Here is a 27270-nt window from a genome sequence, read left to right as displayed (position 1 = left end):
TCTTCTTTCTTTTTTTTTGTAAGCTTTAACTTGCAGGAAGTTATCCCTTATATTGATTGCAGTGAATCTGTTTGAAAAAAAAATTAGGGTAGTCCTGTTGGAGATACTGAGATGTTAACTTGAGGTGGCTACCCCTCAAATTATAAGTTGTTGAAGTCACTGAGGACTATACTAATAGAGATATAGTATATGAGCAGAAGGAGGTGACAGGGTCCTGTTCTTCCCTGGGCTGAGCAGCCATACTGGGAGTGCTTTGTTCAATTCTAGACAAGTCAGTGAACTTAGGAGGCTGCTGGCAAACCAAGCTGTCTGAAGAAGGGTGATTCAGTCAGTGTGAGAAGCTGAAACCAGGATTCAGGATCTGAAGAAGAAGATGGAGGTGTTGGGCTTGGAAATGAAGAGACAGATGGGGCAGGGGGTAAGGGTGAGTGTTATGGCTGTGCTGGAGAAGGCATTCAGGCTAAGGATAGAGGCAAGGGGAGCAGGCAGGCCGGAAAGGCTGATTTTCATTTTTTAAAAAGCTTTTAGTTTGGGATAGTTTTAGATTTATAGAAAAATTGCAAATTGTCCTATATTCCACATACCCAGTTTCCTATATCATTAACCTTCTACATTAATGTTACATTTGTCACAGTTAATAAACCAGTATTGAGACATTATTAGCTAATGCCCATACTTCATTCAAATTTACTTAGTTTTCAACTTTTTTCCTTATAGACCCTATCCAGGATACCACATCACATTTAGTAGTCAGGTCTCCAGAGGTTCCTCTTCCTTTTTTTTCTCCTTTTCCTTGTGACAATTTCCCACTTTCTTTGGTTTTGGTGTCCTGAACAGTTTCAGGGGCACTGGTCAGGTATTTTGTGGAATGTCCTTCATTTGGGATCTGCTTGATATTCTTCTCATGGTTAGATTGGGGTTACAGGTTTTTGGAAGGAAGACCATAGGGGTAAAGTGCCATGTTCATCACATCAACAGTAGATACTATCAACATGACTTATCCCTGTTGATATTAACCCTAATCACCTGGCTGAGGTAGTTGCCAGATTTCCCCACCCTTTCTGTATTGTACTCTTTGCAGGAAATCACTATGTGGAGGCCACACTTAAGGAATATAGCTGTGGTTCACTTACTTTGATGATGAAGTATCTACATACATTATTTGGAATTCTTCTTCATGGGAGATGTGTCTATTCTTGCTCATTCATATATTTGTTTAATCATTTATTTATATCAGTGTAGATTCATTGATATCATTTTATACTTTGGGTTATAATCATATTTTTTTGTTATGTTTAAATTGTTTCAGCCTTGGTCACTGGAAGCTCTTTCAGGTGCTTCTGGCCTTTTAAACATGCCTGCCAATTCCTTACATTCTACCACTAACAGGTGCTCAGGTTCATCTTGTATATTTCCTGCCCTAGTCTTAGAATCAGCCATTTCTGTAAGAAGCCCTGGTTCCTTTTATTGGAAAATGGTTTTAGAAATCAAGATCTGGGGGCCGGGTGTGCTCATTGCTATTGGGGTGTTCACTGGTTCTAGGCCCTCTCAGATGACAGAGCAAGGAAATATGTGTATATCTAACCCATGGATGTATATGTATTTGTGAACATTTCTCTATATCACCATCTGTATCTATATGGAGCTAAACAGGAGTTCACATGGATGTCTCTATTACCACATGAATCATTCTGTCATAGGGAAGGCTGATTTTTAAGCAACAATAACAAAAAACATTCTGTGAAGTGATGGATATATTAACTAGCCTTATTGTGGTAATCATTTCACAATAAATACATGTGTCAAACCATCATGTAGTACACTTTAAACTTATACAATATTACATGTCAACTATATCTCAATAAAGCCAGAAAAAAATCCAATATTAAATAAAAGACACTCTGCAAATTTGGGGCTGGTTGCTTCTGGAGGTAGCAAGTGCTCCATCACTAAGTGTATTCAAGCAGACTGGGCAGCTACAAGGAAAGAGATCTAGTGGGCAAAATTGGAAAAGTAAGTTCACTCTATATTTGAGGTCCCTTCCTGACCTATGACTATTGAAACAGAAGCACCACGTAAGGAAAGAGTATATCTGGCTTCCCAGAAAGATTCATAGTCTTCTACCTTTCAGCAGTCTAGGATCCAAGCAAGGAGAGAGAGTTGGCATTTAGGACAAATCAAGGAAGCACTATTCAACTGGTGGGAAATTTATAGCATTTGTAATCCAAAGAAGAGAAAACAGGCTTAAAATATAAATGAAACTCAAAACGGTCTTAAATTCACATATGACAGAGCCAGAATGGATTATGAAAGGGGAACTATGCACTATGCTGGCTTATAGGAGGGACATGTGCCAGAGGACTGATATCTAAGGAGTTGATCTTGCTGTCTCTTTAGGAGTCCTGGATGTCCATAGTCAGAGGGACAATTCTTAATGCTTAACTACCACAACCCAGCATCTAGTCAGGAAAAATGGGGCAGTCCAGAGGCCCAGAGAAGAGACAAGGAACTGACCATCCCGAACACAAGAAGGCTGAATTTCCCAGGAAGGGGATGGGAAAGAGGAATCCCTCCTTGGTTAGCGTTTTTTCTTCCTGCTAGCACCTTCTCCAAAAGACCTTAAAATCACGTCTTCAGGAAAGAAAAGTGATGAAGAGATAAAAGGTGGGTCCCAGTCCCAAAGATTTTGAGCTAGTACATATGCAGTCTGGCTTGGAGATTTTTTAAATAATCTCCCTTAGGTGACACTGATAACTAGACTTTCTCAATGGCATCTGGAGTGACCTGGTGATCTGAATACCAGAGTTTGCCCAGTTCATGTTCGTTATTCTGAGTAATTATTAGTAGGTCCCCCTTCCTCCCATGTCAAAAATGCCCTGGTTTGGGTGGCAAATGATAGGGTGACCCTTCTTCATACTGATATGTCCCTGAGCCACAGACGGAAGGGACATATCACACAGTTCCAATCTCAGAGAGAGTGAGGGTTCTCTATCAGGAATGGGGAGAGGTTCATGTTGGGACAAGAAAGGGTTCTAGAATCTCTGGGGTCAGAGACTTGGGGGCCAGTGATAAATAGATTGATAAAATCACCTGTGGTTTGAATGTGCCTCCCCTTCCCCACCCCCTTAAGAATCATTGCTTAAAGAAGGTGCTGCCTCTCAGCCCCAAGCCTCCCTTTGGGTCCCTGCCTTTCCCATCTCTTTTTTCTCCTTTCTTTCTCCCAAACCTGCCGTTTCCCCTGTCAATATCAAAGGGCTGCCATTGTGCTTCGCCCTGTTGATGATGGCTCTCTAGATGAAAGAGTTAGCTGATCTTTGGTCAAAAGTAACCATGGAAATCTGAGACATTAGCCATTGCCCGCTGGGGACCTCTGATGGGAAGCTCTCAGATTCTCTCCACACTCAGGAGAGATGGGATAAATCACAGTCGACCCCACAGAGCCACAGATTTGAAACATGGGTGTGGTCACGTTTGCCCCCCCCCTCCCCCCCCCCCCCCCCCCCCGCTCACCCCAGCCTGGTAACCCTCAGGGTGCGTGCCAACTGTGCCTGGTAACTGTGCCAGAGGAGCAGATTGCTCCTGATACTGGAGGCAGCAGGCTTCTCTCTCTCCCTGCCACTCCCCATTCTTTAGTGACCTCGCACAGTATCAGGGCTTTAAATACCATCCGAACGCTGACAACTCCTGGATTTATGTCTCCACCCCAGACCTCTTCCCTGAACTCCAGACTCGTATATCCAACTGCCTACTCGATATTGCTCTTGAATGTTTAATAGACGTTTCAAATGTAACTTGTCAAAAACTGAGCTCCGATGCCCTTCTACCTCCATCCCTCCATCCCTGCTGCTTTTCCTTCCTCAACTCCTGACTTTCTAGGTCCTGGGGCCCAAAGCTCCAAGTTCTCTTCCCCTCACACCCCTGCATCCGATTCATTAGTGAATCCTACCATCTGTACTTCGAAACAGGTGCAGAATCTGGTTAATTTCTTACATGTCTCTAACCTCGGGTCTAAGCTCTGTCATCTTCCATGTGGACTCCCGCAAGAACTTCTGAGCAATTCTTTCGGCCTCCCCTTCCCTTTCACAGTTTCTCCTCAATACAGAAAACTTCCTTTTAGGGTGTGAGTCACATTGCTGTCACCCCTCTGCTCCAAGTCTGTGTCCTAATGGCCTTCCTCTCACTCAGAGAAGGAAGCCAAAGTGAGCAAGTAGCCCTTAGGGCTAGTAGGGTCTGCTGTCCTGGCCACGCTCAGACCTGACTTCTCACCCCCTCCCCTTCCTCACTCTGTGCCAGCCCCACTCCCCTATATTCCTGCCTCACGGCCTTGATGGCAGCTGTCCCCCTACCTGATGACCTCAGATTTCCTCCCTCACCTCCCCTAGCGCTGGCCTCAGGCTCCTCCATGCAACATCCCTGACACCTGGCATTTACCTCCTTTCTTCAGTTCATCTCCTTAGCACTTACATTGTCTAACACATGACACAGTTTGCTCATTTATCTTGTTTGATGTCTCTCTCCCTCACTAGGACATAAACTCCAGAAGGGCAGGAGTTTTGGTCTGATGGTTTCCAGCAGTATGTCCACGCCTAGACAGTGCCTGACGCAAGACAGGAGGCACTATGAGAATACTGGTGATTGTCTGAAGGAATCTTTAATCTATGAGCAGCACATATAAAGTAATAAATAAAACACTACATATTTATAGGAAGCTGATCACAGGACACAAAGACAACTTACAAAGAGTGAACACATCTGGCTAATGAAGACATAAAAAAAGAATTCACCTTCATTAGGAATGCTCAAAGAAATGCATATTAAAATGACAACATGTTATTTTTCTAGTATTGGAGTAACAAAAATAAACCAAATAATAACATTCAATGCTGACATGCATGTTCATACTCTAATAGAAGGAAAAGAAATTTGTATAACATTTTTGGAAAGCAACTTCGTAATGTGAATCAAGAGTTGAACATTTTTTTCATATCTTTTGATCGATGACTGGGAATCTATTCTAGAGAGCCCAAACTTCAGATAAAAGCTATGTACACCTATAGATGAATGGATAAACAGAATGTGACATATACATACAATGAAATAGTAGAAGCTTAACAAGGAAGGAAACTCTGACACATGTTGCAACATGAACCTTGAGAATAGTATGCATAGTGAAATAAGTCAGTCACAAAGAGATGGGTACGATATGATTCCTCCTATATGAGGTACCTAGAAGAGTCAAATTCATAGAGACAGAAAGGAGAATGCTGGGTTCCAGGGGCCAGGTGGAATAGAAATGGGAGTTATTCTTTAATGGGTACAGAGTTTTAGTTTTGCAAGATGAAAAAAGGTCTGGAGATGGATGGTGCTGATGGCTGCATGACAACGTGAATGTCCTAATACCACTGAACTGGACTTAAAAACAGTTAACATTCATGTTATGTTCATTTTATCACAATTAGGAAAAAAAGCTACAAGACTGAACACAGAGCTGCCAGCTAAGTTTGCCAACAGTTTTTCTATGTCCCTGGAGAGATAGAAAGCATAACATATATTTGCCAAACGAAAGTCTTACTATACTGTGTCAATGTTTATCTTGTAGTATATACTTCTCTTAAAGAAAAATATTAGAAACAAAAAAGCAAAATAAAAAAGGCTTACGCACACCATTTTTTCATGGAAGCACTATATACAGTATTAAAAAATAGAAACCAACCTGTTGATAAGGAAGTGGTTGTGTAAATTGTGGCATAGCTACAAAATGGAATATTACGCAGCTATTAAAAATCTGGACAAATACTTTTTGTAACCTGGAGAACACCTGTGATACAATTCTGAATAAAGAAGCGGGACACAAAATTGGCAATACATTTGAAAAACCACATAGCTTTCCTTTATCGATTCCGAAGCACAGAATTTCTTCCGCAGGTGTTAACCTATCTGAAATGTGATGCATCTCACTCTCTTTGGAAAGAAGCACTGTATCAAGTGTAATTGCACATTCTTAGTGGCACATAAAGTAATGATGCGCTCTGAAAGTAATACGCCAAAATGTTAACAGTAATTATGTTTCTTTGTATTTTTCCATATTTTAAAGAAATTTTATAATGAGCTTATATTGCTTTTAGAATCAGAAGGAAAAAAAGTTATGTTAAAAATATCTTTTCAAGAAGTGTTCACTGCCTGACAGGATAAAGCACCAACTCCTCAGCCCCTGTGCCCTCTGGCTTTGCTGCTTTGATAGCTCCTTTCCAGTTTTCTCCTCACATGCTCTGCGAATCAGCCCACTATTCTTGCCTCTTCCACACCTCCATCTTCATGAAGTGCTCTTCTTCCTGCCTGAAATATCTCCCCCGCCCCAATCCCCACTCTCTCACGTGTCTACCTGGTGAATTCTTATTTATTTTCAAGGACCCACCTCAAAAATTCTCTCTTCTGTGAAGTCTTCCTGTTTATTCCCTGCCCAGAAAGCAACAGTCCCTTCCCCTGTGGTTCCAAAGTGCTGCTTGCTGCTTGCTCCTGCTCTGGCCCAAGCTTTTGAACAAGGCATCTGAACCGTCCCTGCCATCTTGCCTGCTGCTCACGCCTTGAGAATCTGACTCCATTCCCTCTCCCTGCTGAAACCTTTCTCCCAGGTCACCACCCACAGCCTGCCAAATTCAAATTCTAACGAATACCAGTCCTTCTGTTCTCACTTCCTCCACCCTTTTAGCCTGTGGCTTCCATGACATCTCACTTTTCTAGAATGTTCTCCACTCGATTTTTCCTTCTTCACCATCACTGCATCTTCTTTTGATAGTCACCAAAATGCCAGTGTGTCCAGCTTCCCTTCCTTGGCCCAGTGGTTCTTACTTGGAGGTCTAGCAGGTCTGAGGACAGGCCCTAGGGATTCAAGGACCTCCTAAAGTGGTATGCAAAATGCTGTGGCTGTGACGGTGTGCACATTTTACCTGGCGATACAGTCACAGCATAAAAGATCCCATGTCCTCCCCCCCCCAAAAAAAAAGGTTACAAACGATTGCCCTACACATTCTCTCCAGTGACCTCATCCACTTTTTATTTGAAGATAAAATACCACTTATATTTTTATCTCCCCTCAAAGAACTCCTAACGATGGGCACCACATACTGTGTGGGAGATATTTTTGCATGGGGAGGAGGCGTTTCTCTTAAATCACAACTCAGCCTGCTCTGCCTACACACATTAGGAGGAGGGGAAGAAGTCTCAGAGAGTCCCAGGAAGGGGGGAGGTCTGTGTAGTAGGAGGACTGGATAGATGGGGAGTACCCTGAAAGCACGACCCAAGAGGAGGAGCTGGCCAGGCATCTGTCCCATGCAGAACATGGAGACTAACTTTGTTGTGTATTTCCTCCAACGTGACGCTCCAGTCTGGCAGTTCACCACCGGTTACTGCTCAAGCAGCAAGGTCATCATCTGCTTACAACTTGGAAAAATATCAGAGACAACACTGCTTAGGGTATTCAAATAGAAGTCCCTTCCCGGGACTGGCAAGTCAGGTCATTCAACGCTTCCTAATTTCCTTAAAAACAAAGGAAAAAAAATTAATCTGGAGGGGGAGAAATGGCTATGTTGAAAATTGTCTCCAGAGCTGTTGAATTCTTGAAGATATAAAATGGATTTCATCTTTTAATCTCAGTGTCTCCCCAGCATCCCCTGCACCCCACCTGCCTCACCTCTGTCTCTGCCTTCGGGCCCTGCCTGGTGGGAGGGTGGACTCCCACTGTAACCTGGCCGGCTGGCTGGCTCCAGACTGCCTCTCATTTGGGACCAGGGAGGACCAGCTTGGATCCTAAGGCCGGCATTTATGCTCCCGGCTCAGAGATGGGAAAAAAGACCCTTTCTTCTGCTTGATATATTTAGTAACGACCTTAAAGAGTCTGCGAGGCTGAATGAATTGGTGCATCTCTGTGCATTGGAAGCAGCTGCCGCGGCGCAGACAGGAGGAGGGAGAGACTAGAGGGAAGAGGGGAAGGCGGGCGGCGGGAGGCGTTGGGAGAAAGGGAGCGGGTGTAGGGGGAGGAGGGAGGGAACACACTCGGGCAGCAGTGGGGAGGAAGCCAGAAGGATGTGCGGGCAGCGGCAGAGAAGGCTGGAGTGTGCACAAGCTCCTGGCTGTCTCCGGTGGGATGGCCTGGGATCTATTCCCTGGTGACTCTGGAGGGGGTCAGCACAGGGAGGGGTGCCAGTGCAGGTGGCGGTGGCCAGAGCCTCCTGCTAAATCTGCCTAAACGGCAGCACTTAAGGGCCCAATGAAGGAATCCAATTTGCTCACAAGGAATGTCTACAAATTTATATGTCCGCATTTAACACAAAGTGCTCCCAGACCAATCCCAGGGCAGAGCAGGACCTGGGGCCTGGCTGACTGATTCAGCCGGTCCTCAAGCTCCTCTCAGAGATTGCAGGCTTGGGGAGGCAGGCAGTTCCTGTTCCTGACCTGCCTCCTGGCTGGAAGGTTCAAAGGACATCAGACCTCCCAGCTCTAGAGCACAGAGGTATCGAGTTGTGTGTGTGTGTGTGTGTGTGTGTGTGTGTGTGTGTGTGTGTTGGGGGGGTATTGCGGTGGGGTGGGGGGATGGAAGGGTAGAGACAGGGAGCTTGCAGACCTCTCTCTCTCTTCCTTTTCTTCAGAGGAGAAGTGGCTACGAGATTCATCACCTGGCATCAAAGAGGAGAAAAAGGATTAACCCTGTTACTGCTCTGGCCCAGGTTAGGACTAAGCCACCTCTTCCTCCTTAAGGACATAGGGTTGTTGTCGGGTGGCATTTCTGTTCAACCTGTCAGCCACATCTCCTTTGCAGAGTCCCAGTGGACCCTTTGTGCAAATGATGGAAGGGCACCCCTTGCTCTAGGCTGGCACAGCCTCACACAGGTGCAGACCTGCAGGAACTCCAAGCCCCTGGCTCACGTGCAGAGACTCTGTCTAAATGCTACTTTTTCCTCTGCACCAGGAACCTCTCCCACCAGAGAGAAGGAAGCAGAAAGCACCTGGCAGATCTTGTCTGGGTCCATCCTGTGAGGAACCAGCTTGCTGCTGCCTCTTGGGGCCATGAACAGCTCCAAGCCATGAAGCCATGGAAGAAAAAAGAATCATCTCCCTGGTGCATGGTCTCCCTTCCCCTAACCACATCTTACATCTTAGGACTCTAAAGGGACCACAGACATGGAGCTCGGAGCCCCCAGAGGAAGAGAGATGTGCTTGGCTGGCCTCTGAGGACCAGAAAGACTCTCTGGGAGGTAGGAGGGAAGCTGCCAGCCTGGAGAGCCCATCCTTGGCTTTCTAGAGCTCAGAAAGGCAGGCTACAGCAGCTAGCTCTCCTCGAGGGCCTCACTGATTAGGTGGCTCAAAAGCCTGTAGTGAGGGAGTAAACAAACATCTTCAGTAGGTCCTCAGTGCTTACTCTGCTTCTAACAAAGCTCAACAGAGTTGATTAGTGATTTTTAAATGAAGGTAATAAAAAAGAAAACCAAATGTCTTGTACACGGAGTTTAGTAATTACCAATAGGGTTTAGTAGTTACCAGCCTGGTCACTGGCTCCAGGTTGCCTGGGTGCCACTCCCAGCACCACATTCCCTCCCCTGCCCCCAGGTTACTTCTTGGCCCAGGACAAAGTTACCTGACCTGGTTGGGCTTTACCTGTCTCACCTGTGATGTGAGGATGATACCGTAGGTACCCACCTCACAAGGTTAATGAGGTGACCAAATGAACTAACACATGTAAAGCACTGAGAACCTTACCTGATACAGAACAAGAGTTTAATACCATAGATAGTATGCATTTCACTAAAATGCTCATCCCGGGGTTGAAATCCTGTCTATCCCACAGGTAAACCAGATCCACTGACCCTCCTTCTCAGAAATCATTCCAGACGTCTCTAGTTAGTTTTAACCTCCTCTCCTACCCAGCTCCCAACCACTCTCTGTTCCTGCCTTGAATCCCGAGTTTATTACATTCTGTTTTGCATGCTAGATATCTGTGGATGTGTCTACGGGCTCAACTGTACTAGATTACAATCTTGACAACAGGGACTGCGACTTACACATCTTTGTTTCTCCTCAAGTCATTAGCAAGCTTCCTTCACACAGCTCAAGAAGTATTTGTTGAATTGAATAAAATGTAGACAAATACAGGTCAGCTCAGTCATTTTTGTTAATTTAAGCCCATAGATCATCTTGGCAAAAGGTTAGAAACAGAGAATCCCCTGAACAACTCAAGAGTCTTTGCTGGACCTTCAGGAAATCACAGGACAAGGGGGAGTATCTGCCAAGCATTTCTATGTAGCTGGGATTCACTTGCAGTTTACTGCCAAATTAGCGTTGGCTTTGCTTGGAATTTATGGGGAAGTCCTGAACAGCTGGGCTAGGTGGGGCCCCTGACAGCTAAGAGGGCCCAAGGTAATTGATAAAGGGGCCTTTGCTCAGGCATCTTCTGTGACAGGTTTTAAGTCCTTTGGCAAGCTGCTCGTCATGACAGGAGCTGAATTGTGATGTCTGGAATACTAGGATTGAGGAACACTGTCTGGCACATGAGCAAGAGGGGAGCGAGGGTCAGGAGCTATAACTGGATCTCCAAAATTTCTTTTTAGGACTGGCTCTGCTCACCCAATGGGGCAGGGCACTGTGAAAGGTGCCCCAAATCAAGTCTTGTCGGTTTTTTTCCTCTCTGGATAATAATGGCTAGTGCAGTGACTTTCCTGCTGTATGCTTTTCTTTTCTTTTCTTTTCTTTTCTTTTCTTTTCTTTTCTTTTCTTTTCTTTCCTTTCCTTTCCTTTCCTTTCTTTTCTTTTCTTTCCTTTCCTTTTTTTCTTTTCTTTCTTTCTTTCTTTCTTTCTTTCTTTCTTTCTTTCTTTCTTTCTTTCTTTCTTTCTTTCTTTCTTTCTTTTTCTTTCTTTCTTTCCTGCTGTTAAAAAGAAAGCCAGCCATTTACTATCTATGCTAATTTTTTCTGGGACCATCTTAATGGTGACTCTCCAGGGTACCAGTCCAAATTTGCGACTGGAGAGCCCTGGGGAGGAACATTCAGCTCCAAGGCCCTGATAGAAAATCAAGATCTGGTTAGCAAGGCAGCCAGTAAACTAGAGGCAGCGATGCCTCGGAAGCATAACCAAGAAGAGAAATGTTGGCTTTATGGAGTGGTTTTTGCTATCAAGTCTGAAAACCTAAAATAAGTCAAGAAGTTGTCTATCGAAATTGATGAGTACTTCACGAGTGTAAATCAGAGTGGCAGGGAGCCAATATGCTGCGGTCATCAGTATGTATGTCCTGACCTGAGGCTGTACCTAAGACAAAGTATTTCACACCCGCCAGGACCCTACTTCAGTCTTTCTGGAGCTCCTGAGGGTGGCAGGGTGGTCTCCATAGCCTCTTCCTGGGTGTTATATCATCTGAGTGGACTTCAGCCTCAGCTCTTGGACCCTGTGTAGGTAGAGGAGGTCAACTGCAAGGACACAGACACAGTCCATCTGATCTAATAGTCAGAATACAAAATAACCCGAAGGCCTGGCTACTCAAAGTATGGTCCATGGATCAGCCGTGGTGACATATAACTTGGGAACTTGTCAGAAATGCAGAATCTCAGGCCCCACCCAGGACCTAGAGAGTGAGGATCTGCATTTTAACAAGGTCTGCATGATTTGCATATACATGAGAGTTTGAGAAGCACTGTCTTAAGCTATGCTTCTTACTGACCCTGTTACCTTGGGAGTGACCCTTTCCCTCTCTCCATCTCAGTTTTTTATATACAAAAAATGGGAATATAGACTCTCTTTTCTCTTATATTACAGGACTATTCTGAGGACCCCATATGTATGGATATTAGGACTTTCCAGAGCTAGGTAAATGTGAGTAGTTGTTGCCTACCTATAACCTTGGCTGGCTTTCTGCTCTTCACATGCACCAAGCAATTCCTGCCTTAGGAATTTTGCACAAACTGTTCCCCTGGCCATATGACACTTGGAGTCGTTCACTTCCTCTGTGCCCTAATTTGTTTAAGAACTCAGTTTTGACATTTTTGATACAGAGACTCTTCTTTCTGGCCCTTGAAAGACTAACTCCTTTTGTCTTTCAAGTCTCAGCTCAAATATCCTCCCTTCAGAAAAAGGCCCTCCCACTCTTAGTGTAGTCTAAAACTACATCTGCAGTGTCACCCCAATTTGCTTGCTTTATATCACTTATTGCTCTCTGCAATTATCTTGTTTTGAGTGTGTGTGAGTGTGTGTGTGTGTGTGTGTGTGTGTGTTAGCTTCCAACAAGGGCTCCATGAAGGTGAGAGTCTGGTCTGCTCATCTACCACTCTTTCAGCAATTAGAACATGGACTGGCCCTGAGGAGGCATTACATACATTTTGTTGAATGACTTGATGAATTCACACTTGTGGCTGGAAGTGAATGTAATATAACCTGTGGGTGAAAGTGGGCTGGGGGACAGGGGGAATGGGGCTGGTTCTCGACTCATCTGTTCAGATGCCTCAGTGATGTGTCCCTCAAATGTTATGGGTCAAAGGGTCTAAGAATCAACTGGAAGTTCTCTCGGAGAAATTCTTCCTCCAAAGCACAGTTTTTCACTGGTCAGGAAGAGGGGTGGGGCTATCCATAGGCTCATGTGGCAGGTGAGTTCAGTGACCTGCAAAATGCTAAAGCAGAGGTTGACGGACCAGTAGCATCAACCCCACCCTGGACCAACTGCATCAGAAACTATGGGGACAGGGTCCCATGATCTGTTTTAATAACAGCCTCCTTATTGTTATTCTGATACACAACAATGCTTGAAAACCACTGCAGTAATGAAGCAGGAGAATTCCCCTCTTCATTCCAGCTCTGGACTACGAAGCACCCCCAAGGCATACAATTTGGTGTTCAATCAGGAGCTGGGGAACAAATGGACAATAGGACCACTGTCACACCCTGCTGGGTATTTTGCTTTTCTTCCTTCAGCCTTTACAGGACTTCCTCTGATGGCTGGGCTTGAAGTGGGAGATGGTTAGCACTGAGCGATTCTTCTTTTACCAGTGCTTTTTTAGTGAGTCAAGCTGATTTAATTTTAATCAGCCGAGGCAGCAGAGCGGTGGTTCTTAGCCCTGGCTGCACTTCAGAATCACCCGGAGTGTTTTAAGATCCTGATGTGTGGGTCCCACCCCAGTTCGAGGATATCAGAATGTCTCGGAGCGAAGCTAGGTACCAGGACTTTTTAAAAAGCCAGGCCCAAGATCCACTGCGGTATTGTCAAACATCATCTCTCCCAAGCTTTCCCGGTGACAGGAATCACTTGAGGGCACTTGTTCAAACTACCACATTCTAGATCTCTCTGCAGACCACCCTATTGGAGAAGCTCCAAGGACCTGGGGGCTGTCTCTTTAACAAACATTCTGGATGATTCTTCTGGGCAAGTTTGAGACACACTGGTCTAATGGCCTATATCAGCTCTGGGATTGAATTCTAGCTTCACCACTTAAGTTGACATCAAGAAAGTTTCTTAAACTTGTTTCCTCATCTTTAAAATGGGGTGGGGTGGGGTGGGGTAAATAATAACATTATTCTCAGAGGATTGCTGAAGAGTCCACAAGGAGACTCGTGTAAAAGTGCTCAGCACAATGCTAAGAACATAACAGGTGCTCAACAAATGTAACTTGACATCCCACCCTCATAAAAGGTGGGTTTCTGGAAGCTGATTCTAGCAAGGCACTTACATTTTGGTCCTGCCTTCCCTGTAAACAAGAGACCACGCCTACCATTTGCTTCTAAGCTTCTTGAAACTTCAATACTACATTCTACATTCTAACAGTCCTGCTCTTGCCGACTAAAGGATGGATTTTAATCCACTATCATTAGTGACTGTGAGGAAGTCTTGGAATTTGCTTCCACAAAACATTACACTTAGGTTTCTTTTTCTTTCAATTTCACAATTGGGTTTTTAAGAAAAAAATGACGGAATGGAGGAAGTGACTGATTCCAAGTATCATATTAAACAAATCATGTTGGAATTGGAAGACACCTTAGATCATGTAGTCCAACCTCTTCACACCATGACCAGGAGGTAGAAGGCTTTTCATTTCCAGCACACTGACACCAACTCAGAGAGAAGAAATGGAGACATCTATAAACCAAGGCAGAGGCTCAAAGTAATTTGGTACAAAGAACAGATAGAAAGATGACCCCATGAAGGCATCCAGCATTCCTCCAACATTTTATAACATGTGTGGATTAAAGTGCCCTTCTACACACACACACACACACACACACACACACACACACACAGTAGCCACCAGGCCCCTTGTTATTCCTGGATGGACTGTTGTTAAATAAGAATGAAGCTGTCACTCAGCTCTGGAAAGAGCATTTTGGAGACCTTCTCGGTTACCACAATTATTGAAGAACACGTTTTCAACTCTATCTTGCAATATCAGACAAAAGAATCTGCAAAATCCCTCTGATTCTTGACAAGGTGCAGAAAATCATCAAGCGGCTAAAAAAACAAGGCATCTGGAGCCCATGGAATTTCTGCTAAAATTTTCCAAATTAGGTGAAGAGAAAGATATAATTGCTCTTCCCATTCTCATTCTGAGGATCTCAAGTGCTGAAAAAATTCTTGGGTGACCCTATGGATGCTGTGATTATGATCATTAAAAGTTTTTACTGATTATAAAAAATGTACTTTGTGCAAATTTTACAAAAATGGGAAAAGTACAGAAAAGCATAAAGAAGAAAATTAAAATCACCTCTAAATCAACCACCTAGAATAGCTATTAATACTTTGGTATATTTCCTCCTAGTCTGTTTCTGTGCATATTTAAATGTTTTACAAAGTTGGGACCATAGTGTACAAAGTTATATATAAGGCTTCTTTCCCTTAGTTATGATATTAGAAATAATTCCCTCACATCCTTAAATATTCTTTGAAGGGAATTTTTAATGATCACATAGTATTTCATCACATTTTGTATTCCATAATTTGCTTAACCATTTTGTTATTAATTGATAATAAAACTGCTTCTGTTTTTTTGTATTATAAAAAGGTTCAACAAATAGCCTTTCACATAAATTTTTGAACATATATTTCTTTTTTTAAAAAAGGATTTTATTTCTTTATTTGTGTGTGTGTGTGTGTGAGAGAGAGAGAGAGAGTGTGTGTGTGTGTGAATGAGCAGGGAAGAGGGGCAAAGGGAGAGGGAGAAGCAGACCTCTTGCTGAGCAGGGACCCCCGAAGAGGGGCTAGATCTCATGACTCTGAGATCATGAGCCAAAGGCAGATGCTTAACTGGGTGAACCACCCAGGCATCCCAACCATATATTCCTGATTATTTCCCTAGGGCAGAGTTATAAAAGCAGAATTATAGAGTCAAAGAGTCTGTGTATTTTTAAGGCTCTTAGTATCTTTTGACAATTTCTTTCCAGATTTTTAAAAATATCATCTTTGCTAACACTATTATAATCTGTTTAATTTTTTTTCCAGTTTTGTTACTGAAAACTAGAGCCTGATTTTATGCTGTATCTTTGAAAACTCTAAGTAGTTATATATTACTCTCCTATTTTCCATTTGCATCTTCTTTTTTGTAAATTATTGGTTATGATTATTTTAAGAACTCATATACAGAGTGAAATTACATATATCAACTTAAAGGAAATTCCTGCATAGGACCACTCGTGAGCCTTCTCCTAGCATCTCACTGTGGCTTTAAGTCATATAGACTCAGACTCATATATGGTTACTTTCTCCTCTTGCCAATGGCAAGAAAAATTCAGAAACCATAATCTCATTCTTTTTAACCTTATCTGATTTCATGAAAGCCTCTGCCTTACTCAAATGATAGCTACTGTTGGAAGATGCCCATCAATACAAATGTCCACCAAAACATGTCAACATTTATTTCTTCCATGATGCTCTATGGGCAGAAATCTCTGATAATATGTACATTTTCAGCACCTTCAAGGTCATCACTAAAGTCAAACAAGGTTGGGTTTTCGTTCCAATGCTCCTTGACATTTCTTTTTCTGATGGTAAGTTATGTCACTAACCATCTTCTAGCATGAAGTTAAATCAGTCAGTGGACAGTAAATCTCTGCTGACTCTGAGGGAGAAGTAAAACCCACTCTGATCTAATCAAATCTAATCATCAAGCTCAAAAATGCTGCTGCTGCTGCTGCTGCTGCTTTAATTTCAGGAACAGATCTTCACACAACTGTCAACATCATTACCAAAACACATCAGAAAATTGGATGAAGGTGCAACATGTAGACAATCATAATCCCCCATCATCAATCTCTAGCAGTCCCCAGTTGACAATTCAGATTAGGGGTAAGCCTCCAGGGGACACACTTTGTAAATCAACTTCACAAAAGAGCAATATTAACCCTAGAAACACCTCAAATGTGCAAATTCTGGTGCTGGCGAACTGAGAAGTGGGAATGCAAAGAGTGACTCAACATTTGAACACAGTTTACAGTCTTGCCCATTTATTAATGGATAATATGCTACAGACAACTAAGGATTGGAGGAGGTGGGAGAGTTGTTGCCTATGGAAAGTTTTTCAAGTGCACAGAGTACATGAGCAAACAACTTTTGACAAGCAAAAGCCAAGAACATTGAGCAACGGGGCCCAGTAACAATTCTGCTAGGAAACCATGTGAACCTTCAATTGTAGACTCTTGAAGTGACCCTTATATGATTAGTGTGGTACTGAGTATGTTCAGGAGAATGGCAGAGCAATGCTTTTGAGAATAAATGCCAAATGAATGTGAAACATGCCAAAGGACAATGGTGATGTCCACCAGGGGGAGGGAGTCCAAACACTAGGAAAGCCATAGAGTGGTAGAGCTGAAAGGACCTTTGAATTCATCTCACTCACCTACAAATATTTACTGAGCACCTATGTTGTCTCAGGCACTGTACTTAAACTTAAGAAAACAGGTTCAGAGAGGTTAAATAATTTGTCCAAGGTCAGACAGATAGTTAAAGCCAAGACATCCACTGAGAAACTAGCATTTCAATTTTTTATGACAAGAGATAGAAAAAAAAATGTTTGACAGAAATGAGTTACAGAACAAATAAATAATCCAAGAGGGTCTTGAAGCCTGCCAAAAGTAGAGATTCTTCTCTCTCCCTCCTTGTTGGGCTGTGATCTTTTGATCATAAAGAGATGGAAATTGCAAGACACCAAGAAACAGGAGTCAATTCTGAAAGCTTCACTCTTCCTTTTATTTCCTATCAAAAGAAACACCAAGAATGACCACATTTCTCTTGCCCCTGTCTTAAAATGGGATTCTCGAGTTGTGGAATGGCCCAGCACCTGGACTTAGCAGTGTGGTGGGGGTGCACGACGGTCGATTTAGCCATTCCTAGTCTGACTGGATGTGGACACAGGCAGGTGACTACATCAAGGTGAGGGTGTGTTATCCCCACTCTTAAGTTTCAATTTGGGACCCACAGTGTCATCCAAACATACATGCTTCCCCCATTGTTATTTTGGGGGAACTTAAGGGCAAGACTCTCCCCAGTCTAGGAGAAACTTAAAAAGGAAGGAAGTATGATGCCTACATAAGAAGCCGTAAGTAGAGTTTGCTGAAGGAGGCTATACGTTCTCTTGTTTTAGATTTGAAGCCCAGCCTTGGGCAGAGGACATGTATCCTGCTTAAGAGCCACAGACAAGAGCCATGTCTATTAAACCTCATCTTCTTCCATTGTGGACAGGAAAAACCCTTAGATGGCTGGTCTACAGGGTGGATTTAATAAGAGGGTTCTCAGACTCAGAAAAGTCTCTCGTAAGATTTTCCAAAGGGTTTTTAAAACAAAGTCTAATTTTTTAGGCTTAGAAACAGGACTCCACCATTGTGTGTGACCTAGAAAATGAGATGGGCTATTTAATAAAGATACCAGAATCTATCCATCCAAGCAAGTATCCTCTCCCCTCTGAGCCATCATCCAGATATGCCAGATATTTATCCCAAGGCTGCTGCCATTGTTTTTAGATACTTTGGGGACTCCCTGGAGAATTTCCTTCAAATTGATGCCACATTATTTGGAATAAGCACAATGGTGGCAGATCCTCATCCTGTGAGGCTGGATTTTATTTTTGGAAACAGTCAAAAGGCTTTTTGGCATGTGTAGCCAATTCCGGTGAATAACCAGCTGATTGAGCTGGTAATGTTGTTTTGGGTCCAAATTGAGGCATAGTTATAAGGTCACATGTTCTTGTGTGGCATGGAAACAGCCCTCCAAGGCTATTTCAAATGAGGAGGCCCTGCACTGTTTGAGTGGAGGCAGCACCACCAGACCAGGTGTGTGACCTTCCAGCAGGCCCCTGAGGAGGACAGCACTAATTTGGGCAGGTGATGCTCAGCAGGGTTCTTTGGTTATAAATAATACAAATGATTCTGCCTAACTTACGTGAACAGGAAATTGATCGGCAGGATACTGGGAGCTTGCTGGTTCAAAGGAAAGTCCAAAGGGCCAGTCTCAGAACAGACAGTTCCAGAAGGAGCTGGAACCCTCTGACAGCCTAGCTCAGGTGCAGTAATAAAACTGAGTAAATTCCAAATGTTTCTTCCATCATTGCATTGCTCTGCCCCAAAATGACAGTGTCAGGGTACATTCCAATTGGATAAGCTTACTTAGGGCTTGTGCCCACCTCTTGGCATATGATGAAAGAACCTCTGGGGATCTTTTTGGCTTCTGTAGAGTGAGGACAGTATTCCTCGATTACCAATTCTCCAAAACTGCCCACGAAAGAGGAGAAGCAATTTCCCATGAGGAAGGAAGTGTAATTTTTAGGAAAGGGGAGTAAATACTAGCCCCTCAAAGTGACAAGCATGAACCACAGTAAATCCTGCTATTACTATTACTAATTATACATGTTATGTATAATATTAAGCTTTGCTCTATTTGTCAGCAATTTTGTCACTTTTTAAAAAAGATTTTATTTATTTAAGAGAGCAAGAGAGAGCATGAGCAGGGGCGGGTGTGGAGGGGCTGAGGGAGAGGGACAAGCAGACTCCCTGCTGATCAAGCAGGGAGCCTGATGTGGGGCTCCAATCCCAGGACCTTGGGATCCTGACATGAACTGAAGGAAGACACTTAATCGACTGAGCCACCCAGACTATCCAACATTTTTGTCACTTTGTAAATTACATTGGCTTCATTAGTCATCTCCAGTTCCATAAGCTTATGGAAGTTTGCCCCTTTATTATCACTTAAAAAATCTGTAGGTCTACAGTCTGGTCCATCTTCTCCAGAAGAGGCAGACCCTGCCCTCATTCCTCTACGAGTCCAGGGAATAAGTTCCGTCAGTTCTCCTCTTCCTAATGAAGACAGCAGGAGTGCTTGCTCTCTGCAGCCACAGCCACATGTGGCAGTCATCTGAGGCCACACTATAAGGCTGTGACTGTGGATGGGCTGGGCATGAGTGAACAGCCTTTGGTCTACCCAAAGGTACTTTGGCCTCTGCAAAGCGTCCAGGTCCCCTGTGCAGACGGAATGTGCATGCTCTCAAGAAAACCAGCCCCAGCCTGTGCAAGGGAAAAACCACCTTCCAAACTGCACACAAAGGGAAGGCAATGAGCCTGCACCAAGACCATCATAAACATGCAAGGCAGGCCCCAAGGCTCCGGGGAACTCATTTGACCTCACTGTCCCTGGCCAACAACAAATAGAAGAAGCACATAGCTCACTACTTTCCTGTTGAGTTTCTCCAGGAAGTTCTTCCAAGCCAAAGTACCCAAAGAGAGCCCCCAAAGCTGGCCTCAGCCCTCTATAATGCTGTTTATGGAGCCTCTGAAAGCTAGCAAAGCTTCAGGGTCTGGGGAAGGGTGGCCTTGGGAGAGAGCAAGTGTGAAAGGAAGAAAAGAGGCTGCCACATTAGCTAGGAGCACTGTGTCTGACATGAGGCCCAGGAGTGGGAGGAGGGCTGCTGGGGGTGAGCTACACAGAGGGCAGGGAGACCAGGCTCACAGGCAGCCTGCCCCCACACCCAAGGCAAAAGGTGGAGTGCTGGAGTTCAAGGCCATCAGCAGGGTCTCATCCCACTAAGCCTCAGTTTCCTAATCTGTAAAACCAGGGCAGACCCCCTTTGAGTGGTATCATCAGAGATAATGTACCATCCAGCCCAGTGCCAGCACATAGTAGGCATCAGTGAAAGGCAGCTCTGCCTTTTTGGGATGCCAACATTATATACAGCAGTGCCTTCAAGACTTTGAGATCTCTTGCCACAGTAAAATTTCAAAACACAAACTTTGCAGCCACTCAGAGGATGGCCAATGTTTTATTTTTGTCAACTAAGGACCATAAAAAACAACAAACAAGCCCAACAACAACTACCACCTATGATATGATATTTGTAAAATTATTTTCCAATACCAAAATAAAGCAAAAAGAACATCTTAGAATTAAAAATGTCAGTCTTTTATATGGAATATTTTTAGCCTTTTGAAAAAATTGCGTCATCCTTATTTAGTGAATTTTGTTACAAAGTGAAAACAACTTCATTCCAGACTGACCTGGCTCAGGAACCAGTGGCAGGAAGGAAAGAGTTTGGGCCTTGGAGCCAAATGGGCCACAATGTCCTCCCAGCTCTGCTTCTTAATAGCTGCTTGACCTTAGCAAGAGACCAGGCTTGTGGGTCTCACTTTCTTCCTTTATAAATAGGAAACCATAGCACCTTCATAAGTGAGAGTATGTGTGAAGGGCAAAGCAGAGTTTGGTAGATAGTAAGTGCTCATGAAATGCTAATGCCGGATCCTCCCCAAATTGGAGAGGACTGGATTACTTCTAGCTCATTCACATAATTGAAGAAAATATTCACATTGAAACACAATATTTGAAACACATCTACACACAAATACACATGCACAAACATGAATCTAATATTTGGGCAAGCTTGGATCCCTGTAGCCCTTCAGTCCCCATGATGGACCCTGGTTAATTCCTTTCTAAGCCACGCTCTCACAGATGGCACATGCCGAGCACTTAGAGACACTGATTTTACTCATCTCTCTCCTCTTTTGTTCTTTTTCCTTGACTGGAGTTCATCTGGAACATTTATCCAGACTTCTGTACTTTTAGTTCATAATTCTGAGCATGCAAATTTTCTTGGAATTCTAGCTGGTGTCTTTTTTGCATCACTGGATCTCAATAGGTTTCAAAAGGACTAAAATTGAGGGTTAGAAGGGAAGATAAACGGGTGCTGAAGTGGATGGTTTAACTGAGGGATTCTAGGGCAGCCTGAAGAGGGGAAGGGATCTGTGCCCAAGCCTCTGGGAGTGGTGATGAAGATGTGCCCGCACAAGACTGTGTAAGATTTTCCCAAAAGACATGCATGTGTGTGAGTGTGTATCCTGTTTCTTGACAGAAATAAAAAATTCCTTTTTCTTTGTTTATTGCTGTCTATCCCATTAGAATGTCAGTTCTGTAAGAGCAGGAATTATAAATGTCTTGGCTGTGTCTGTGTCTCCGTGTTGAAGACAAGCTTGGGCACACAGTAGGTGTTCGATGACAGGTATGGGCACACAGTATGTGTCCAACAAATGTTTGGGGATTGTTGTTTGTTCAGCACTCTGCTCTCCTGGATCTAGGAACAGACTTTCTCCTATCTAGAGGATCAACCCTTCCTCCATTCCCAACTAGATAATTTCCTGAACCACAGGGATGAGTGCATGGCCACTCAGAATTCTTTTCTTGTCATTGGAATTTTCTTTCTGGTTGTTAGGTTAGGAAGATATATGCCTACGAGCTGCTGGTAGTTTAGGTCCTAGAGCCTGGGAGAAAGATGCTCTGAAATAATTGGGCTGACAGGCCAAGACACAGAAACAGGGATAAGAGGCACAAAGTCAACAACAGTGATCCTAGCTGTGTTGGACTCTGGCTCCTGTCAGTCCAGATGTCCCCCTGCTGCCCCTATGCCTGCTTTCTTGAGGCTTGGCTAGTCAGCTCTTTGAGTTATATGAATTACCCCAATATGCTTCCACTAGATTCTCTGTTCCTTGGTGGGGAGGAAGATAAGCTAGCAAGGGTTAGTTTTTATTGTGCAGTCAAAAGAGTTCTGACGGATCAATTTTCTTAAAGGTGGAAGTGACCACAGAGTAGCACTCGGGTGTTTGTTGACAGGTAAGGCTCTGAAAGATCTCCTGGGTAAAAGTCTAGTAAGAAATGATGATGAAGGTGGTGGCAGTAGCTAATATATATTTTTAAAGATTTTATTTATTCATAAGAGACGGGGGGGGGGGGGGAGGGGCGGGGGGCGGGGCACAGAGACACAGGCAGAGGGAGAAGCAGGCTCCATGTAGAGAGCCCGATGTGGGACTCCATCCCAGGTCTCCAGCATCACGCCCTGGGCTGAAGGTGGCGCTAAACCGCTGAGCCACCCAGGGATCCCCAGTAGCTAATATTTGAATACTTTCCACATGTCAGACACAGGACCAAGCATTTGGTATCATTATTGTTTTGCCACTACCATAGTGCTATGTTGCAATAAATGGATAGTTATAATGGTCTCCACTTTATAAAGAAACCAAAACTCAGAGAGGTTAGGTAACTTGTTCTAAGGCCCCGCAGAGAGGAAGAGAAGGTGCTAGAGTTTTAATGCAGGTTTGCATGACTCCACAATTTCTTTTATGCCTTGTACAGGTTTCTTCTCCCTCTTCCCTTTCTTTGTCTCCCACTTCTCTGTTCTCACACTCTTTCTCAACCTCTTGCCTGAAGTCTCTCACTCTCTTCCTTTCAGTGACCCTTCTCTGGCTCTTTTAACCCCATTGTTTTGACAGTCCATGAAAACATATTTTAAGGCCATGGTTTTCAACTCTTCTCAAGTATGAAGATACCTTTTCAATGTTTAAAAAATCTCCATATAATAGTAACTGTGCTTTAGTGTCTATTGATAAAATGCCCATGCACAGATGGAGTCTCAGATGCCTTGTAATAACTCTGTGACCTCTAGGTTAGCATCTGTTACTTTCAAATATATGTGTGAGAAGTCACATAACCATCCCTCTTACTGCTACCTGCTTGGTTTATTACAATATAGAAAAGGCTTATAAATGCTACTATAGAGTTCTTCTTTGCTCACCCTCTGCCTTAAGGCTACTAATTTCTTCTGAAATGTGGTCTTTTTGTCTCTCCTTTAATATGTTTAATTATTTAAAAAGGCATGAACTTACATTTTATATATCATCTCTTGATTATTCAGGGGCTGATTAATTCATGGACTGCCCCAGTCATGTCCTTCTCTTTCTATCCCCATTTGTTTTATCATTCCATTTCTTATTAGCATCTTTTAGTAAGAATGGACAGTGGGAATGAGAAATGATTCTGGTTACAAATTATGAGTTCTGATAAAAGATTTGGTTAGAGGAAGCTGAAATTCTTTCTCAGAGTAAGAATTTCTTTAATTCATCAGGCATATTGATTCTCTCTGAGCTCAGTGAAGGCAGGAGTTGCTCTCATTCACTACTAACCTCGGGCTCAGCAAGGTGCCTGGCACATAGGAGCTTACTTTAAAAAATTATAGAATGAGTGAATAAGAGCTGGCTAATGTAATAGGGGTAAATAAACTTTTTCCTAGGTGGGACATTGATTTATAGGAAACTAAGTAAAATACAAGACAACCTATTTTAGGTTCACATGTCTGCAGACAACACAGTATAAAAATGTCTAAATGACTGTGTTAAAATTAAAAACAAAGATATACAGTTCTAATTAGAAAGCAAAAAATATTCCACAGTGTTATGCTATTCCATTGATAGAGAAAGGCATAGACAGAGAGATACATGGAGGTTTCTAAGATGAGGGTTAGTGGACGTAAACTGCTACTGTTACATTAGGCATTAAATAAACATAATCACCCCCAACGCACCAACAACTGAACATTTAATATGTGCCCGGTGCTGTGATAAGCAATTTACATGCCTTCTCACTTTTGTCTTCCCCACATTTAGGAAGTATTATTACCTGATAAGCATCAGGAAGTTACCAGTGTCCCTTGAAAATTTCTTTAGCTTTCCAGCTTTTTGAACCAAGAATGAACTCATCTACTCTTTGCTTCCTCATTTTTAAATTAAAGATTTATTTCCCAATGAAATGTTAGATACATTTGAAACTTAGATTTTAGATATGTCCTTGGAAACTTTGAGATATCTGTTATTTCACTAGCTCTTGCCTTTTGACATTAATGAGTTGTATGGAAAGGAAACTTTTATAATGAGACTTGCCATACTTTTCAGAGTCTTCCTAATTTGTGGAAGCAAAAAAGGTTTGCATGTAGGGATGCAGTGGGGGAAGGACAGAGTTCAGTCTGTGGACCTGCTCCAGGGCCCTGGTGCTGTCCAGGGATCAGGTGCTGAAATGGCTTAGCCAAGGCCTTCCCAAGCCAGCTCCAATGCAGCAAAGGCTGATGGGAGGTGGGAGAGTGCAGCTTTGGCTATAGTCTCGTGCAGCCAGAGTTTCCCAGAATAAAGAAACAACTTGAAAAGGTACTGGAGGAACAGGAATTATGGCCCATCTTGTTTGGAGGAAATTGGGGAAAATGACCAGCTTCCTCTACCTCCTTCTTTCACACTTTGCTTTACTTAGCGTGGAGGGAAGAATATGGACAACAGACTACGGATGAAAAAGTGTATGTTCAAAAAAATCCAAGGCTGACATTTGTAGAACTGGTTAGTGATACATTTTGGAGAATTTCACTGCCTCTCTGAGGCCCAATGATGCTGTCAGTCCCTTGGGACTACTCGACTACTCTGTCAACAAATAATTATTGTGGTGTAATAAAAGGGAAACGAACACAGGGACCTTGGCTGTAATGAGTAAGAGAAGATCAAACCTGTGGCATCAGAGAGGAGTTCCATACAAGGGAGAAGAGCCTTATTACTACAACCTCAGATGAAATTCAGTGTTAATAAGAAACTGGAAGAACTGGAATATTCAATGGGGAGATGAACCTGATAAGTGTGCCAACCATGGAGTGAGTTTCTTTTCTACAGCTCACATGACATTCTACTCTGTTATTTATATATGTGCCTTATCTCTCTTACAACTAAGACTGCTTGAAGAAAGGGACTGTATTCTTGTATCTCCCAAAGCAACTGAGCACACAGCTATGCACATAAAAGGAAGGCATGTAGGATTTGTTTATTAAATTTACTGATGTTGCTCTCAATGCTTAGGCCCTTAATTAAACTACTTCTGAGTATAGCTAATGTTTATTATTTTCATTAACTCTTTTACCTAAGACCCTCCCTCCATCTATAAGACCCCTGCCTATTTCATTTTATTCATTCACTGAACACTGACTACATGCTAAGTGCTGTCACTGCACAGATGGAAAAGAGAAAGTTCTTGCCCTTAGTGGTTGGCAATCTAATGTGAGAGGAGAAATTTTAAAAAGAATTTTTGATATAAGTATATAATTAAATAACATTGTGATATTTCTTTGGTTTGAGTTTCCCTCTCAATCTGACCTAACTAGCAAAAACTCCTTCAGAAACACGTTAACACTGACCGCAGATTGTCAACTGCTCTTACATATGCTTAAGAATTCTCTTTGACTAGATAGCCACAGGGTCTCTTTTGGGGCCAGGGACTGTTATGTTCTGATCTGCAGCACAGCGTCAGATAGGGTGCTTGCTCTAGCCTGCAAAAAGGCTGCTTTGTGTAAAATTTTAAGTCATTAGTTTTGGTGTAGGAAAAGTTGCTCGAGAAAAAAGGCTCTTGAGAAAAATTTATTGGTAAAAAGGTGCCCCCAGAACTAAAGTAGAAGTGCAGGAGACCCCCAGGTCTGAAGGCCTCAGGGACAGGAATCACAGCCTTAATGTCCCAGGATTATTCCTTCTTTTTTCCTCTCTGGGTATCATCTTCATTCTCAGATTCCTCCATGGGATGGGGGACATGGATATACCCCTAAGTGGTTTTGCAATACATCCTTACAACTCATGATCCAAGAGTAAGTTAGAGCTTTCTTTGATTCAGTTTGAAAATCTCAGATCAAGATACAGATTAGACAGCATTGGTCACAGGGAACCGCAGACTATTGACTGGCAGTTCCACAGGATCCTGTGGTTAGAACAATTCCCCAAAGGAGAGGGAATGTTCATCCCAAAAGAAGGAATGAAGGTTGTGGGGAGGTGCAAAGAGAAGATACCCTATTCTGTGTGATGAGCCCATCAGTGCAATGTTGCTCTCCAGGATAACTCTCAAGCAGGAGAATCCTCATCAGCCTGTTTATCTTCCCAGTGCCCATTCATGGCCAGCATACAGAGTGACTACAGCACTAGGGCATGTCAAAACACACTGGATACTTGTCCATGACTTCATATGGCTGTAATTCTACTCTATAAACAACATAGAAAGATGGCTACTGAGGGGGAAGAGGTCCTTTTTGATGTACACAGTCACATATTTGCTTGGTTGACATAGCCAAACACTGGTGACCTTACATGGCATCATCTAAGGTGGATTTTGATCTTGACTCTCCCTGCTCCTCCAGAGAGGCACAGTCCTAAAGGTCTGGCCTGACTATCCAAGTGCCTTTGACTTACTGCACCTGCTTCTCTCCCCCCCCCTCCCAACATCCCTATCCCTCTCCATCTCACAACCCAATCTCCTATGCTGTAGAGCTCTTTCTATTTTGCAAGTGAATTCAAGCATTTCTGAACAGGAAAGGGGGATAACCTCTTAAATATTTTTCCTTTAGCTGTGCATACTCTCCCTGGTCCTCTTAGTAATAGAAAAACAAGCTTTGGAGGTCCTAAACCATTGACAACTCCAGACTTCTGTTTCCATCCATATAATAGACTGCTGAAAGACCCTCCTGCTACAAAAAAAGTAGATTCCAGATAAAATATATTTTTAATGTATTAGTGGGCTCATAAACTTAAGGAAAATCTCCAAGAACTTCCCTACTCCACAGAAAAGGGAGTTGAAACTAGATCTGGCAGTGATGAGCCTAAACAAATGGGAATAAGGGACTCAGAGCACTATGAAGAGTATTACTAACTCTTGAGCTGGCAGCATAGTGAGGACCCTGAACTTTAGAGTCCTGCATTAATCCATGACCCTTGGAGAGAGCTAGTGTTCCTGATTAAAAACACTGCCTTTAGATAATTACAAGAACAACAATAGTCATTATAAGTGGTTGGGTTTTCAAGGGGCAAAGTTGACATTCTATATGTATACCAGGAAGGGTTGCTCAAGACTTAAAGTGGACTAAAGTCTTTGTAATGTTATAGAACGGGGTTAAGATGATTTTAGAGTTTGTTAAAAAATATATCATAAAATTTCAA

The 27270-nt window shown here is 43.1% G+C and overlaps 1 protein-coding gene and 1 long non-coding RNA gene across 6 annotated transcripts in view; one reads left to right on the top strand and one right to left on the bottom strand.

Annotated features, from left to right (window-relative positions):
* Positions 1-27270, bottom strand: part of CRTAC1 (cartilage acidic protein 1) — a 156332-nt gene that overhangs the window by 102461 nt on the left and 26601 nt on the right. The window lies entirely within an intron of this gene.
* On the top strand, positions 8374-10097 carry LOC140620585 (uncharacterized). The gene is made up of 3 exons (XR_012020331.1): positions 8374-8509; positions 8646-8723; positions 8966-10097. It is a non-coding gene; the product is annotated as an uncharacterized lncRNA (long non-coding RNA).

This window comes from Canis lupus, chromosome 29 (assembly GCF_048164855.1).
Source record: "Canis lupus baileyi chromosome 29, mCanLup2.hap1, whole genome shotgun sequence".
NCBI lineage: Eukaryota > Metazoa > Chordata > Mammalia > Carnivora > Canidae > Canis > Canis lupus.
The sequence above is the reverse complement of the archived record's forward strand: the minus strand, read 5'-3'. Positions and strand labels throughout refer to the sequence as shown.